Source organism: Phocoena phocoena, chromosome 7 (genome assembly GCF_963924675.1).
Source record: "Phocoena phocoena chromosome 7, mPhoPho1.1, whole genome shotgun sequence".
NCBI classification, from domain to species: Eukaryota; Metazoa; Chordata; class Mammalia; order Artiodactyla; family Phocoenidae; genus Phocoena; species Phocoena phocoena.
In genome coordinates this window covers 48,238,356-48,252,262 of record NC_089225.1, presented here as the reverse complement: position 1 = coordinate 48,252,262, position 13,907 = coordinate 48,238,356, and the positions used below count along the sequence as shown (strand labels likewise).

Genomic DNA, 13,907 nt, shown 5'->3' with positions numbered 1-13,907 from the left:
GTATCTGACATATTGTTGATTGCTCTGCATTATTTAAAATAGAGACATCGCTTAACACGGGGGCATTAATTAGCGGATCCAGATTGACAATTAGAAAGTGTAACTCTAAGAGGATGAGAATGCTGCCTCCCCACTTCTGTCCGTCTCCCTAAATTCTAGTAGCACTTAAGATTTTGCCCAAATGCCTCCTCCTCTGGAAGTTCCCCCCAGCCATTTTCAGCAGACCATAACTTTTCTTTTCTTTTTTTTTAAAATAAAGAATGTGGGGAATTCCCTGGCAGTCCAGTGTTAAGACTCAGCGGTTTCACTGCTGTGGGCCTGGGTTCGATCCCTTTTCGGGGAACTAAGATCCCACAAGCTGCATGGCACGGCCAAAAAAATAAATACATAAATAAAATAAAATAAAATAATGAGTTTTTATTTCTCTCATAATTTAAAAAATGTAAACTTTCTGTAATTCAGCCACAGCCTTTATTTCCAGATGACTTCTTCATTGGGCCTCAATTCCTTTTAAATAACAGACTCTTGTTCCAGAAGCCAGTTAGCTTTTCATCATGTTTTCTGTCTAGACAACATCCAAAGACAAATCCCAAAGGGGCAAGTATATGTACCCAGTAGTCACGCACAGTCTGAAGTAAGTTCATCATGAACGCTGGGGCCTTGGTGCCAACAACAACCCCACGACCAAGGGCAGCGGTAAGCCCAGCCACCAGCCAGACCATGACTTTTCTTCTGCAAGACAACGGGTATATGTCTGACAATTAATAGAAGGAACAATCTAGTGTAAATAAGAACTTTCTAAGAATTAGAGGCAATGGATGTCAGCATGGGCTACCCTGGAACTTAGTGAGCCTTCTGGGCCTGGAACAACTTAGAAGCTGGATAGACAATTGCCCACAGCGTGGTAGGGGCAGTTCACATGCTGGATAAAAATTGAACTTGATCTTTAAGGTCTCCCCAAATGCTGAGCTTCTAGGTATAGCTTTGTGTCCTCTAATAAAATAAAATACAGAGTTGTTATGGAATTCCTTCATCACTTATTTTTGCACACCTTTTTTTCTAAATAAATATTAAACAGCTTAAAACCAGTGGTCCTTCATATTTTTTTCAGTGCTTAGACTGCCTTGCACAGAATTAGTGATCAGAAACATTTATGGATTGAACCATGAAAGCTGGTTTTGAAGGGAGGTTAAGAAACGGAAGGGATAACAACCTTGAGAGAATAAAGCAGATATGAAGCAGCATCACCAAGCACCAAACGTCTAGGGATTAGGTCCCACTGAAGAATAAGAGCTCACAGGGAGTTAGAGGGATCCTTCAACAGCTTCCTTTGTTCTTCCATCGGGTCTGCGCAGGAGTTATTGCTGCCACTGCTAACTAGCATGTGAGACCAGTTCTCATTTCTTGTCATCATTCCTGATTTTCTACTTACGGGAAAGATATTTGCAGGAAACACTAAAAGAACTGTTTAATAATTGTGTCAAATAGATCCATAAATTCTTTAATTTCCCTCTTTGATTGGAGGATATTCTCTAAAAGCAGAATAGAACCCAATTACAGACAAGATAAAGACAAATGCATCAAAGCCATGATTGGGTTCACAAATGTGCAGCATCTATTGGTGATTAAGAGCTGGGAGGTGGTTATACTGCCTTACCCTGAAAAGTAGGGTCTGTGGACCCTCAACTTTGGTATCGCTCCGGGAGCTCTTTAAAAATGCAGAATCTCAGGCTCCACCCCAAACCTAATGAACCAGAATCTGCATTATAACAAGAGCCCCAAGTTGTTCCTGTTCAAGTTTGAAAAGCACCAGTGTGCAGGTGGCCATGTCCTTTGGGAAGGAGGCTTATCAGAATCAGCTAGGAATCTTAGTTGAATAGGAAACCACCTCCTGGAGAGTCTATTATGCTTATGTTAGGGCTTCTGTTACTGATGAGAATGTGTGATAACATATTTCTGGGAATTGGGGTAGGAAAAATAACTGTAGATCACTCATTTATGGCAATAACAATTAAGTCCATTTCTCTTTTTCACTATTGTGTTTTTTTCGGGAACAATCATACATTTAAAAAATGATTTTTTCCAACATTGTCTAATATTGAACACACTAGCCATATATTTTCGTTAGCTCATAATAGCAATTTTTTGGTAACTGTAGTAGAAACAATGTTACAAATTAGGAAAACTTAAGACATCCTGTTGATTTCTACTTTGTATGTGAAGAGCCCTAATGAATGTCAGAAAGTTTTTAGCATGGAAATGTGCTTTCAGTTTATGATTATATCTGTCATAAACAAATGGGGGGTGGAGAGTAGAAATAAGTAGGAATATCTTGGCAATAAATGTTTAAAGCCTGAGCATAGTATTTATATTTGAATGCATAAAGAGGACAACCTAATAGATTAATGGATGGAAGTCACCAACAATACTCTTTCTGTTGCTTCTAGATTAAGTAGTTGATTAAACAAAATAGTCACTGTCATAGACATGCTCTTTAATTAGACTGAAGAGCAGCCTAAAATACATTTTACTTTAATGAAGATGAACATGTAATTACTTTGTTAACATTAAAAACTTAATGAAAGGAGTATGCTCTATGTGGAACTAAGCAATAACTGAGTCATACAATTTAATTTAAATTTAGCAAGGGTCTGGTATCCAGAGAAGGGAGAGTATTCCTCATTCTAACGTCAGAAACTCTTGGGCTTCCCTGGTGGCGCAGTGGTTGGGAATCCGCCTGCCAATGCAGGGGACACGGGTTCAAGCCCTGGTCCGGGAAGATCCCACATGCCGCGGAGCAACGAAGCCCGTGCGCCACAACTACTGAAGCCTGCGTGCCTACAGCCCACGAGCCGCAGCTGGAGAAAGCCCGCGCGCAGCAACAGGAATGCAATGCAGCCAAAAATAAATAAATAAAATAAATAATAAATTTTTAAAATTTCTTAAAAAAGAACTCTTGACTATGAGGGTAAGCCACAAGAAGTCGTATCTAGGAGACTGGGTTTCCTCAGCCACAGGTGTGACAGGGCTTGAGATCTTAGTCCAAAGTTAGAAGGATGAATCTCAACTTTGTCCTTATTCTCATAAACAAGTGATTTAACCTTTCTGATCCTCACTTTCCTCACCTGTAAAATGAAGAAATCATAATATCCTAGGTTTCCATGAGAGCTTTTCCTGTATTTATTGACAATTTGAATTACTATGTACTGTATTACACATACTTATTTTCTCCCATTGGAGTTTTTGCTTTCTTCTTGATGAATTAATGATATCATGCCTTTATGAATAAGGTACTAGCTTAAACATTTTTTTGGTATTTATCTTTTAATTTTGTTTTTGATCAATTTACCTGATTAAACTTTTTTATTTTATATAGCCAAATATATATATTTTAAGATTTTTCAATAGTTTTTGTAAAAGTTGTTTTTCCACTTAAGGGTACAGATGGTCCCCGACTTACACTGGTTCTGACTTACAATTTCTTGATTTTATGGTTATGCAAAAGCAATACGGATTCAGTAGAAACTGTACTTTGAATTGTGAACTGTGATCTTTTCTCAGGCCAGACATATGTGGTACGATCCTCTCTGGTGATGCTGGGAGTGGCAGCAGCTCCAAGTCAGCCATGAGACCAGGAGGGTAAACAATGATACACTTAAAAGCATTCTGTACCCATACAAGCATTCTGTTTTTCACTTTCAGTGCAGTATTCCGTAAATTACATGAGATATTCAACACTTTATTATAACATAGGCTTTGTGTTAGATGATTTTGCCCAACTGGAGGCTAATGTTAATGTTCTGAACATGTTGAAGGTAGGCTAGACTCAGCTATGATGTTCAATGGTGTATTAAATGCATTTCAAATTATACTATTTTCAACTTCTGATGGGTTTATCAGAAGATGGGTTTAACCCATCATAAGTTGAAGAAGATCTGTAGATAATACTTTACACCAGTATTCTAGTTTTGAATTAATTACAGTTCACTCATGTCTTTTATTTTTATTATAAAATTATAAAGTGCACATTGTAAATTAAAATGGAATAACATAGCACAAAGGGAAAATTAAAATCATCACCCTGTTAATATTTTGGTTCACTACCATCCAGCCATTTTTCTATGTTATATTTTCTCCAAAGTTGGGACAATGCCATTGTGATATAATAAGAAATATATATTTGGTCTCGGCCTCCAGTTTCTGACACAGAACTCCTAAAACTGTAATTTCCTAAGTGATAGGGTGCTAGAAGCATCTTTTGTCCTAATAGTTGGTCTTTGACTCAGATTCCTGACACCAGAGTTTTTAACACCCTTGGAATCTTTAGAAAGATGAGTGTCTTTTTGTATGCTAATGAAAGGACTGGGGGCTAGAGGCCCCTAGATAGCTTCAGGTTGGGGGTTGGTCACCAGAAAGACCAAAGGTTCAAAAGGTTGAACTTTTATTGCCACCTTCAACCTGTGGGAAGGGGAGAGGGACTGGAGTAGAGTTAATCACCAACAGTCAATGATTTAATCAACCATTCTTTTTCTTTTTTTTTTTTTTAGTATATTTATTTATTTATTTAATTTTTGGCTGCGTTGGGTCTTTGTTGCTGCACACCGGCTTTCTCTAGTTGCGGTGAGCGGGGGCTACTCTGCTGCGGTGCGTGGGCTCTAGGCGCACGGGCTTCAGTAGTTGTGGCACATGGGCTTAGTTGCTCCGTGGCATGTGCGGTTCTTCCCTGACCAGGGCTCGAGGCCGTGTGCCCTGCGTTGGCAGGCGGACGCTTAACCACTGCGCCACCAGGGAAGTCCCTCAACAATTCTTAAAACACAATAATTTGACTGTACATCCCCACAGTGATATGCTTTGAAAACAAAAGGAACATTAATAAAACCCCACACTACTTTATATTTTATTGATGGTATTTGTGGTAGTGTAGGCATTGTTATTCCAAGGCTATTACATGGATTTTGTGGCTTGATGCAAATGAGAAATTATAACGATGCCCTTAAAAATCAGGATTTTGGACATAGGATGCAGATATAACATCAATAAAATTCTGTAAAATTCCTGCAGTCCTAAAATTGAATTGAAAATATCTGTGTGAATTCAAAAAGTATTTTATCTTAAAAGAATTAACTTATTTTCTAGCTCTGACCACTGCAAAGGGCTAGAAAGAATGACCAGTGCATAACATATTGAGCACAGCAATACCAAAACTGTGTTCTCCAACCAAGTACCTTCCCAATAAAAGGAACCAAGGCTCTTTGAAGAAATGGCTCAATGCAGAAGTGGAACAGAAAATGTGCAAAATAAAAATGGATGACCAGAAACAAAGAAGCAGAACTATCAAAAAAACAAGGAAGTCAGCTTGCAGAGGTTTGCTTCCACTGGTCAAAGACAGGATGATATGAGCATCAATCAGGATAATAATAGCAGTGGTTTAAAATAACTCCTTTATTATTATAAAATATTGGCTATATTCCCTGTTTTGTACAATATACCCTTGTAGCTTACTTTATACATAATAGTTTGTACCTCTTTGGGAACTAGTTTTTTTGAGTATTAAGAAAAAAATGTATGAGCTCGTAATCTTTTGGTCTTTGTGAAAGAAATTTTATCTGTACCCAACATAAAGAATAGTTAGTATAAGATGATAGCATTAGCTCCTGGAACTCAAATAATATTTATTAGTAATACTTTATTTTCCTGTTTGCAAAAATAAAATGGAAGTGAAAATATTATCAAGTATTTTTTTCTTAGCTTTCTATTATTTTTTTAATGTGACAAATGTAGTTGGCTAGAATACAGACAAAGCCAGCTTATCCTCTAATCATGTAGAAGACTTATCATTATTATCTGCTGAGAGGTTTTTTTCCATAAATATAGTTTGCCAGTATGCAAATGTGACTAAAAGACATACAGTTTCCAGATGGGACACTCAAATTAAGGCACGAATAAAAAGTCTCTCCTCAATGGGTGCCCTCAGACACTTGCTTTGGACAAATTTCTGGGTAATCACAAGGCAGGATACTCCCCCCAAGACCACACACGGAAGATCACCGTCTTTTTCTTTTTTCACTTTTCTTCCCAGTAATACTCAACCCTGGTGATGTCCACAGGAACACAGCACCCTCAGGATGCATAACTTACACAACTCATTTAGGATCACAGAATCATAAACGAAAACATTTGAGAAGGCTCTGAATCTCTATTACAGTGTGAGAAAATTTCAGAATACAAATGATATAGTGTTGAGGTAATTTGCAAGTACACAGTCTCACATTCCTCAATAAACTTGGCACGGGTTTAAAGCTTTAAACAATCTGTTCTTGGATGGCTTCACTTTTATTCCCCTTAGATGCAGCTGGCCCCTCCTTTGGCCTTGACCCAGGGTCACTGTCCTTTCTTGCTAGACTTTACCATCATCCCAGGCCTTCTCTGAGTTTTACTTCTACTGATTTCCTAGACCCTTAGAGAACCAGGCTCCTTTCCAGTTTGGGGCCCAAGTCAAGCTTTCTGCACTCACATGAAAACTGTTCTGGTAGCTCCAAACGTGAGCTGAGAATTTTCTGCCCAACCTTCCTCTGGAGTCTGGGCAACGACAGTTTCCCTGAGCTAAGCATCCTCCCATAATCAATATGTTCTGAGTTTCCTCTTAATTGTTATACTTTTTTTTTTCCTCTCTACTTCCTATGCTTCCAATTTTTAAAGAACTTGTGTTATTCACTCCTGATCACATACACCTAAGGCATCCCCACCACCACCCTCCACGCCAAATTCTAATGGCAGTTTCTATGAAAATGCCCAGGCTCTAAATGCATCCCTGGACTTGGTGAACTCTACCTCACGGTTGAATGCTTTGGCCCAGCAAAACATGGAGAATCACATTTCCCAACTTAAATGCAGACTTATGGCAGACTTATGGCTGTCGCCACATGTAGCACACATCCCTAGGGATCATTCAGATTCCTCTGGATCCTCTCTCCAAGAACTGACCTTGAGCTGTTGGAGCCCCTTCTGCCCTTGTTCTTTGTACAGAGAAGCAGAAGTTCCTGAAAGGCACTGCATTCCTGAGAAAACCTATAGTACTGACTTGTGTGGGAGTTTGCCTCAGAGTGGGACAAATCTAAGATGTAATTTATGATCCAGAGTACATTGTGGAATCTGAGACTCAGAAATCATGGGCAATTTCTCTCTCGCTTGTCTTGTTCCCCCTTTTCAGTCCTGCTTCCTCCACTTCCTTACCTGCTTCTCCCGGGAGCACTTCCTTAATAAATGTCAAATATTAATACATGAATCCTCATCTCAAGGTCAGCTTCTAGAGAGTTCAAACTGAGTCCATGCCATAAACATGCCAACATTTAATTACAAACAATCCCCCGAATTCTGTAAAACTGGTCATCCCAGGATTACCAAAATTTGAGAGGAAAAAGTTTGTACCTCCTTTCTAGTCCCCACCCCCAAAATCTAGGGAATAAATTATCCCCTCCTAGGGAATTCCCAGGCGGTCCAGTGGTTAGGGATGCCGCATTTTCATTGCTGAGGGCATGGGTTCAATCCCTGGTGGGGGAACTAAGATCCTACAAGCCATGTGGCACAACCAAAAAAAAAAAAAAAAAAAAAAAATTATCCCCTGCTAATTTTTTATATTGTATTAATTTCTTGGGTATTGGCTTTTTAAAAATCTGGTGTTCAATTTCCATATCCTTAAGAATCAAAGTTTACCTATGTGGGGTTTTTTTTTAGTAAAATTTAAACAGAAAAGGGATGGATTTAGTTTATCCATATAACAACCCGAATACAATCTCTTGACCTATATCTTTGCTCCCAAATATTTTGGATTATTTTCCTTTATAACACATGGTTCAGAAATGTGATCAGCTCCAGAAACCACTTCAAACAATTGATCTGGTTTATAAGTCAAACCCTAACACATTTCCAAGTTTATTAGGTAATACTTAAACCATGTAACCATACATATGAAAGTTCATAATTTGAATTTTTTCACTTAATATCATATCTTTACTTTTTTATGTTACAAATACATTTTTAAATGCCTGAAAATCATATCAATGAACACATTTTTATGGTGGATAAATTCACCTTAATTTTATTTTTTCCAATTTTTCTCAATTATGAATATAATACAGTATAAACATTTTTTAAACTGTGTGTAAAAAATCTGGAAGGAAATACATCAAAATATTATATTTATGTTAGGATGTTTTTCTTTTTTTCTGCTTGTCCATATTTTTGAGATAATTATCATGGGAATATTTTACTTTCATAATGATAAATGTTAAATACAAATGGACAATAAAATCAAAGAAAATAGAAATGTTTAAAAAGCAAAACTTCCTAAAATATGGAAGCTCACATAATTTTTATAGATTTTTAAAGACATCTGCTACACGTTAACCCATGAAGAAAAAGTTCTAGATCACGGTTGTTTCTATTGAAAATCACAAGCTATGTTTCATCCACCTAGAAGATTGCTTAATATTAGAGCACAATTCATATCTGCTAAATAAATGATATTTTATGGTAAAACAATAGATTTTATTTAGCTTTGTGTTCATTAACTGATTAAGCAAGCTATTTCACGAGTATCACTATTATATGAGGCAGGGTTTTTGGTGCTTATATAACATGTAGAGATTCAGAATTCATATTCACCTGTAAAAACGCTTAATCAAAAAAAGAACATCTACTTACATAAGCAGGTTGAACATTAAGCAAGACGCAAGGATTTAATATTTGTCTTCCCTAAATACAAAGTAATGATTTGTGCTTGAGATGTACACTTACTGGTAATCTGGCTATCATTTTATATATTTAGTCACTGCTTTTAATATCACAGTTCTAAGGAAAGCTTTTAGTCTGGAAAGTGCTTTATATACTGTTGAGTACCTTCAACTTCCATTTCAGACTCCTCATATTTCAAATGTGAACTTGTCTTAATCAGTTGGAAAGAATGTAGAGATTTATGGAGCTAATTTAAGAAATAGAACACTTCTACTGAGTAAAGAGTTTTCTCATATCAACACTAGATTAAAAAATGACTTAGTTTGATATAAGAATTTCAGTCATTTATAGGAGAGTTTCTACAATGATTTTTCCCTTAAATTTGTTTCAAATAAATTAAATGTGACATCTCTATATCAACACTCAAAAGGCATTAAAGCATCTAAAATAGTAAAATATCACCAAACTTTATCTCCCACCCAATTTTCACTCAATAATCGCTGTCATAACATTTCTTTTTTCCAGCTGTTCTGTCTGCCAAGATCAAAACCATAGCAAGAATGGGCATAATTCTTAGTAACAGAAATTAGACATGAGATAAAGCTTTGTAGAACAAACAACCAAAAGAGAAAAAGATGATTAACATGAGACAGCTAGGCTACCATAGCAAGAGGCTCTGGATAGTCTGTCTCAGGGGGTCTGAACAACAGAATAACTGTCAGTGTTTAGTGGACCCATCTGGATTCAGGCTGAACTGTGTCATTTCCTGAAGACCTTTCCAGTAGCATGAGCTTGTGGTTATTCATGGAGGAAACTCTTTTGTGTCATCTACAAAATTTGATCTCTGCAGCTTTAGCTTTATGGAAAAAGTGAGACAAACTTATTTTCCAGGCAATGATTTAAGAAGGAAAAATATTTATGAAGTACTAGATCGTGATGTCTTGCAATTCAAGGTGCAATAAAAAGTGTTTTCTTCACCTAAGAGGTATTTTCATCGATTCAGATAAAAATATATAAATAGCTATATACACGTGTACATTAATGAAGTATCTGAAGTTAATATTTTAAGAGCACATGTAACGTATTAATGATGTCTTGCATGAACTCTAAGCAAGAAAAGTCAGTGTGAACGACGTTTGAATTGAAAAAAAGGCAGGCTGAAACGTCCTCAGTAATTATTTAGGCTGAATAAAGTCTGAAGCAATGAAAGAGGTTTCAAAGTTCTTTTACAGAACCCATTGGGCTCAATATAATTCGTAAGCAGTGAAGTCTTGGGAAGAATCACGGCAACTTATTTAGATTAAAATATAACAACTAGTAAAACATTATTCTAGTTGTAGTCGTCATGCAGAGCCCACCCTCTCCAACTTTGTGAAGCAATTAGAAACAAAACCAAAAACTTTTCTATAGTCATTCTAGTAATTTTGATCAGCTATAACTCATGTATAAGAGCATCAATTTTTGTCTAAGATATTTTGTCATGCCCTTTATTTATCAGCTAGTAAATAGTCCATATATTTACATATCAATTAATCTTCTTCCTTAGTTCTCAGAAATGTGAATGCCAAAGACAGCGCCAAGCTTTTCACACTGTCCCTTATTTGTTAATCGCACATATGACACACCTAAGATATTTTGCTAGTGAAGGGCAGCACTTAGGTTGGAATCCTGGCATGGTTCATTGCCACAGGGCTGAAATGTAGAGTACCCTGGGGACCAAGCGCTTCTCCAGCATGTTAAGGCCCTCTGTAGCATTCGTTTAGCTTTCGCTGTTTGTTCAGAATAAGCAAGTAGATAAGCAAATAGTGAATTTAGCTCATACTTGTCCTTGGCCCGTTTTCTTTGCCCTAAACCCCTCTCTACTACTTAGAGATTCACCCCAGTTTCCTCTTCCAACTCTAGTCTGAGGAGTGCCCTTTGTTGCCCTGGCTGCCCACCAAATTTACCCAGAAAAGGCCAAAACAAATAGCACCACTGACAGACATTACAAAATGTCCGTCACTTTGCCAGGAGCTCCAGCAGACTCACAAGCCCCCAGGGGGGTTCCAGGGAGTGAGTTCAGTCTAACATACAAATCTCCAGACTTTCTGGAGCTCTCTGCTCCCTATGGATCAATGCTCTTCTCATAGGCAGGAGGTGACGACGATTTCAGTATGATTTTTCTGAGCTTGCCCATGGCCTCTGAGTATAAGAGGTAAAGACAATGTCCCTTCAAGAGGAGACAGGTTGGTAAATAAATGGCTACCCAATCACACCGGGAACGCAGCAGAACTCCAAACTATGCCTGTCCACTAAAAACCCATGGTATAATATTTTTAAGTAATGAAGGACTTAACTAACAATGGAAAACCACTGGTGGGCTTTGAGAAGAGGAGATGTATTTTTTTGTTTTTTTTAAGGCATTTCTTTTTTTTAATTTATTTTATTTATTTACTTTTGGCTGTGTTGGGTCTTCGTTGCTGCACGCGGGCTTTCTCTAGTTGAGGCAACGGGGGGGGGGTCTACTCTTCGTGTGGTGCGCGGGCTTCTCATTGCGGTGGCTGCTCTTGTTGCAAAGGACGGGCTCTAGGGTGCGCAGCCTTCAGTAGTTGCAACACGCAGGCTCAGTAGTTGTGGCTCGCAGTCTCAGTAGTTGTGGCTCACAGGCTTAGTTGCTCCGCGGCATGTGGGATCTTCCCAGACCAGAGATTGAACCCGTGTCCCCTGTGTTGGCAGGTGGATTCTCAACCACTGCGCCACCAGGGGAGCCCCAGGAGATGTGTTTTTAAAAGGTTATTCTGGCTGCTCTGCAGAATAAACTGAAGAGGACACGTATGGAAGTGAGGAGATGAGTCCAGAGTCCACAGTAGTGGATAGGGAAGAGAAGATGGTGGCTTGGTTTAAGGCACTGGTACATGGGCGATATCTATAAGGAAACAGTGTCCAGTTTAGAAGAGTTTATCTGAGGACCCTCTTTGTGGCAATAATCACACAGCAGAACTTATCACAAAGGTCACTTGTAGTACCCCAAAATACAACTGTCACCTCTATGTAACAGTGTGCCAATTAGCTAACCTGTCTATTCTTCAACTTCCTCTTACATAACATGGGCTGATAGTAGTACTTTTGCCTATGAGGTTATCTTGAGAATTAAAATCATTAATACCTATAAAGCTCTTAGAACAATTTTGCACATAATACAAATAAATACAGCTATTATTATTAACTTTCTACTTTCTGTATTACAGAATGACAAATGGGAGGGCATAAATCAAAGTCTTTCAGTAATTGTAATATAAAGAGAAGGACAAAAAGACAACCTTGCTTTACCCCACTGGTAAATATTATCTAATCTATGACAAGCTAATCCTTCCTACTCACTGACTCTGGTTTTGCAGCACTACAAATGTCTCTATTGAATAGAATTCAGTCTAGCTCACAGCTGATTCCTGCCCTCAGGGCCCAAACACAGGAGTCTTTAAAAGACACAAGCAAGATTTTGTTATCCTAACAGGGTCTTCGTTACAGTGAAACGTTAGGGCATTTCATCGCTTCTCTGGTTGCATCCTAAAAAATCTCTGACAGTGTCATGTCTCTTCCATGGTTCCAGCTCTCGCTATTAGCACCCTCACCCTTTGCCCAATGATCACTGGTCCAGCTCTCATCGTGTGCTGGCTGTAACCTGAGTCCAGCTTCTGCTGTCTGGTAACCACACATTCATCTGTTGCTTCCAGTCCGAGGGTGACCAGAGTTTCTCTGGGTTGCCTTCACCAACCCTCGTCTAGCTTCTCTGTTTTACATCACCTGGGTAACCAATTCCCTGTATTAATTCCCTCTATTTGAAAGACTGAGGGTAGTTTCTGTTTTCCTGGCTAGATACTGAATGATAGAACATTCATGGAGTTGATGCATTGGCAAAGATCAGAGTCCACTATGCACAGAATTATATAAACATTTGGAGGCAGGAAATTTGGGAGGGGATACTTTAACTACCATGAGCTTTCACAATAATTTTAAATGACGCTTAAACTTTTGTTAGAAAGATAATAGCTGCTTATTTTAGAAAAAAACAGAAGTGTAAAACTAAAACCTTTTTTTATTAGTTACTATGAATATACCTCTCCTCTACTGCACTTATGTACTTCACAGTAGGATTTGGGATAGGGGACAGGGGAAAGCTGCATTTATATTTAACCAATTAAATTTCAGTTTGCTAGATTTGAGCTATTTAAGATAGTGTAGATACCAATTTAACATCGATTCTATGATAGCAGAGCTTGAGAGAGGTGGAAAGGAGAGGAATGACAATTTATTAATCAAGACTCATCTGACCCCCTCTCCTGCTAAATGAAAGACCAGCAGGAGGCAATGACAGTTACTAAGGAGGAACAAGCAGGCTTTGCCTGTCTGGAACAAGAAAACACAGAGGGAGAGAGAGGTCCTGCCTTCCAGGGGCAGAACGGATATATTCCTTTGAAATACACTAAGATATCCAACCTCATATTCCATCTTAATTCCTAAATAATTTCTCTTCAAAGACATATCTTGAGCTTTCTCTTTTTATCCATAAGCACAGAGCACTGTTTGTACATTACATATAAGAATACCAGCTCAGGGCTTCCCTGGTGGTGCAGTGGTTGAGAGTCCGCCTGCCGACGCAGGGGACACGGGTTCGTGCCCCGGTCCGGGAAGATCCCACATGCCACAGAGCGGCTGGGCCCGTGAGCCATGGCCGCTGAGCACAGGCCTGTGTGTCCAGAGCTTGTGCTCCGCAACGGGAGAGGCCACAACAGTGAGAGGCCCGCGTACTGCAAAAAAAAAAAAAAAAACCAGCTCAATTAATTATATTCTTTATGGCAATTGATATATCCCAAGGGCCTCAAAAAATATAAATTAACTATCCAAGAATGTCTCAATCTGAAAGAAATTACCTCAAAAAGTATAAAATATTCTAGAATTTGAAAGAATGTAAAGAGTCTAAGACATCTATCATGTAGCCAAGCCAGAAAGTCTATATGCCAACTAAAAATCATTATTAATTAATCTATAAAACTCATCATTAGGATGCATTCCTTAATTTCTCTTCATTACATGCCTTCCTGTTAGTTAGTGTCTATTCTGTCACAAGATTCCAGGAAGGGATCAATGAGCAAATGAGGGTCTTGTCTTCCAAGGGAAGAACTACCTTAAGTTTT

The 13,907-nt window shown here is 38.3% G+C and overlaps 1 pseudogene; it reads right to left on the bottom strand.

Annotated features, from left to right (window-relative positions):
* Positions 1–471: 471 nt before the first annotated feature.
* Positions 472–674, bottom strand: LOC136126030 (NADH dehydrogenase [ubiquinone] 1 beta subcomplex subunit 1 pseudogene; annotated as a pseudogene).
* Positions 675–13,907: the final 13,233 nt, after the last annotated feature.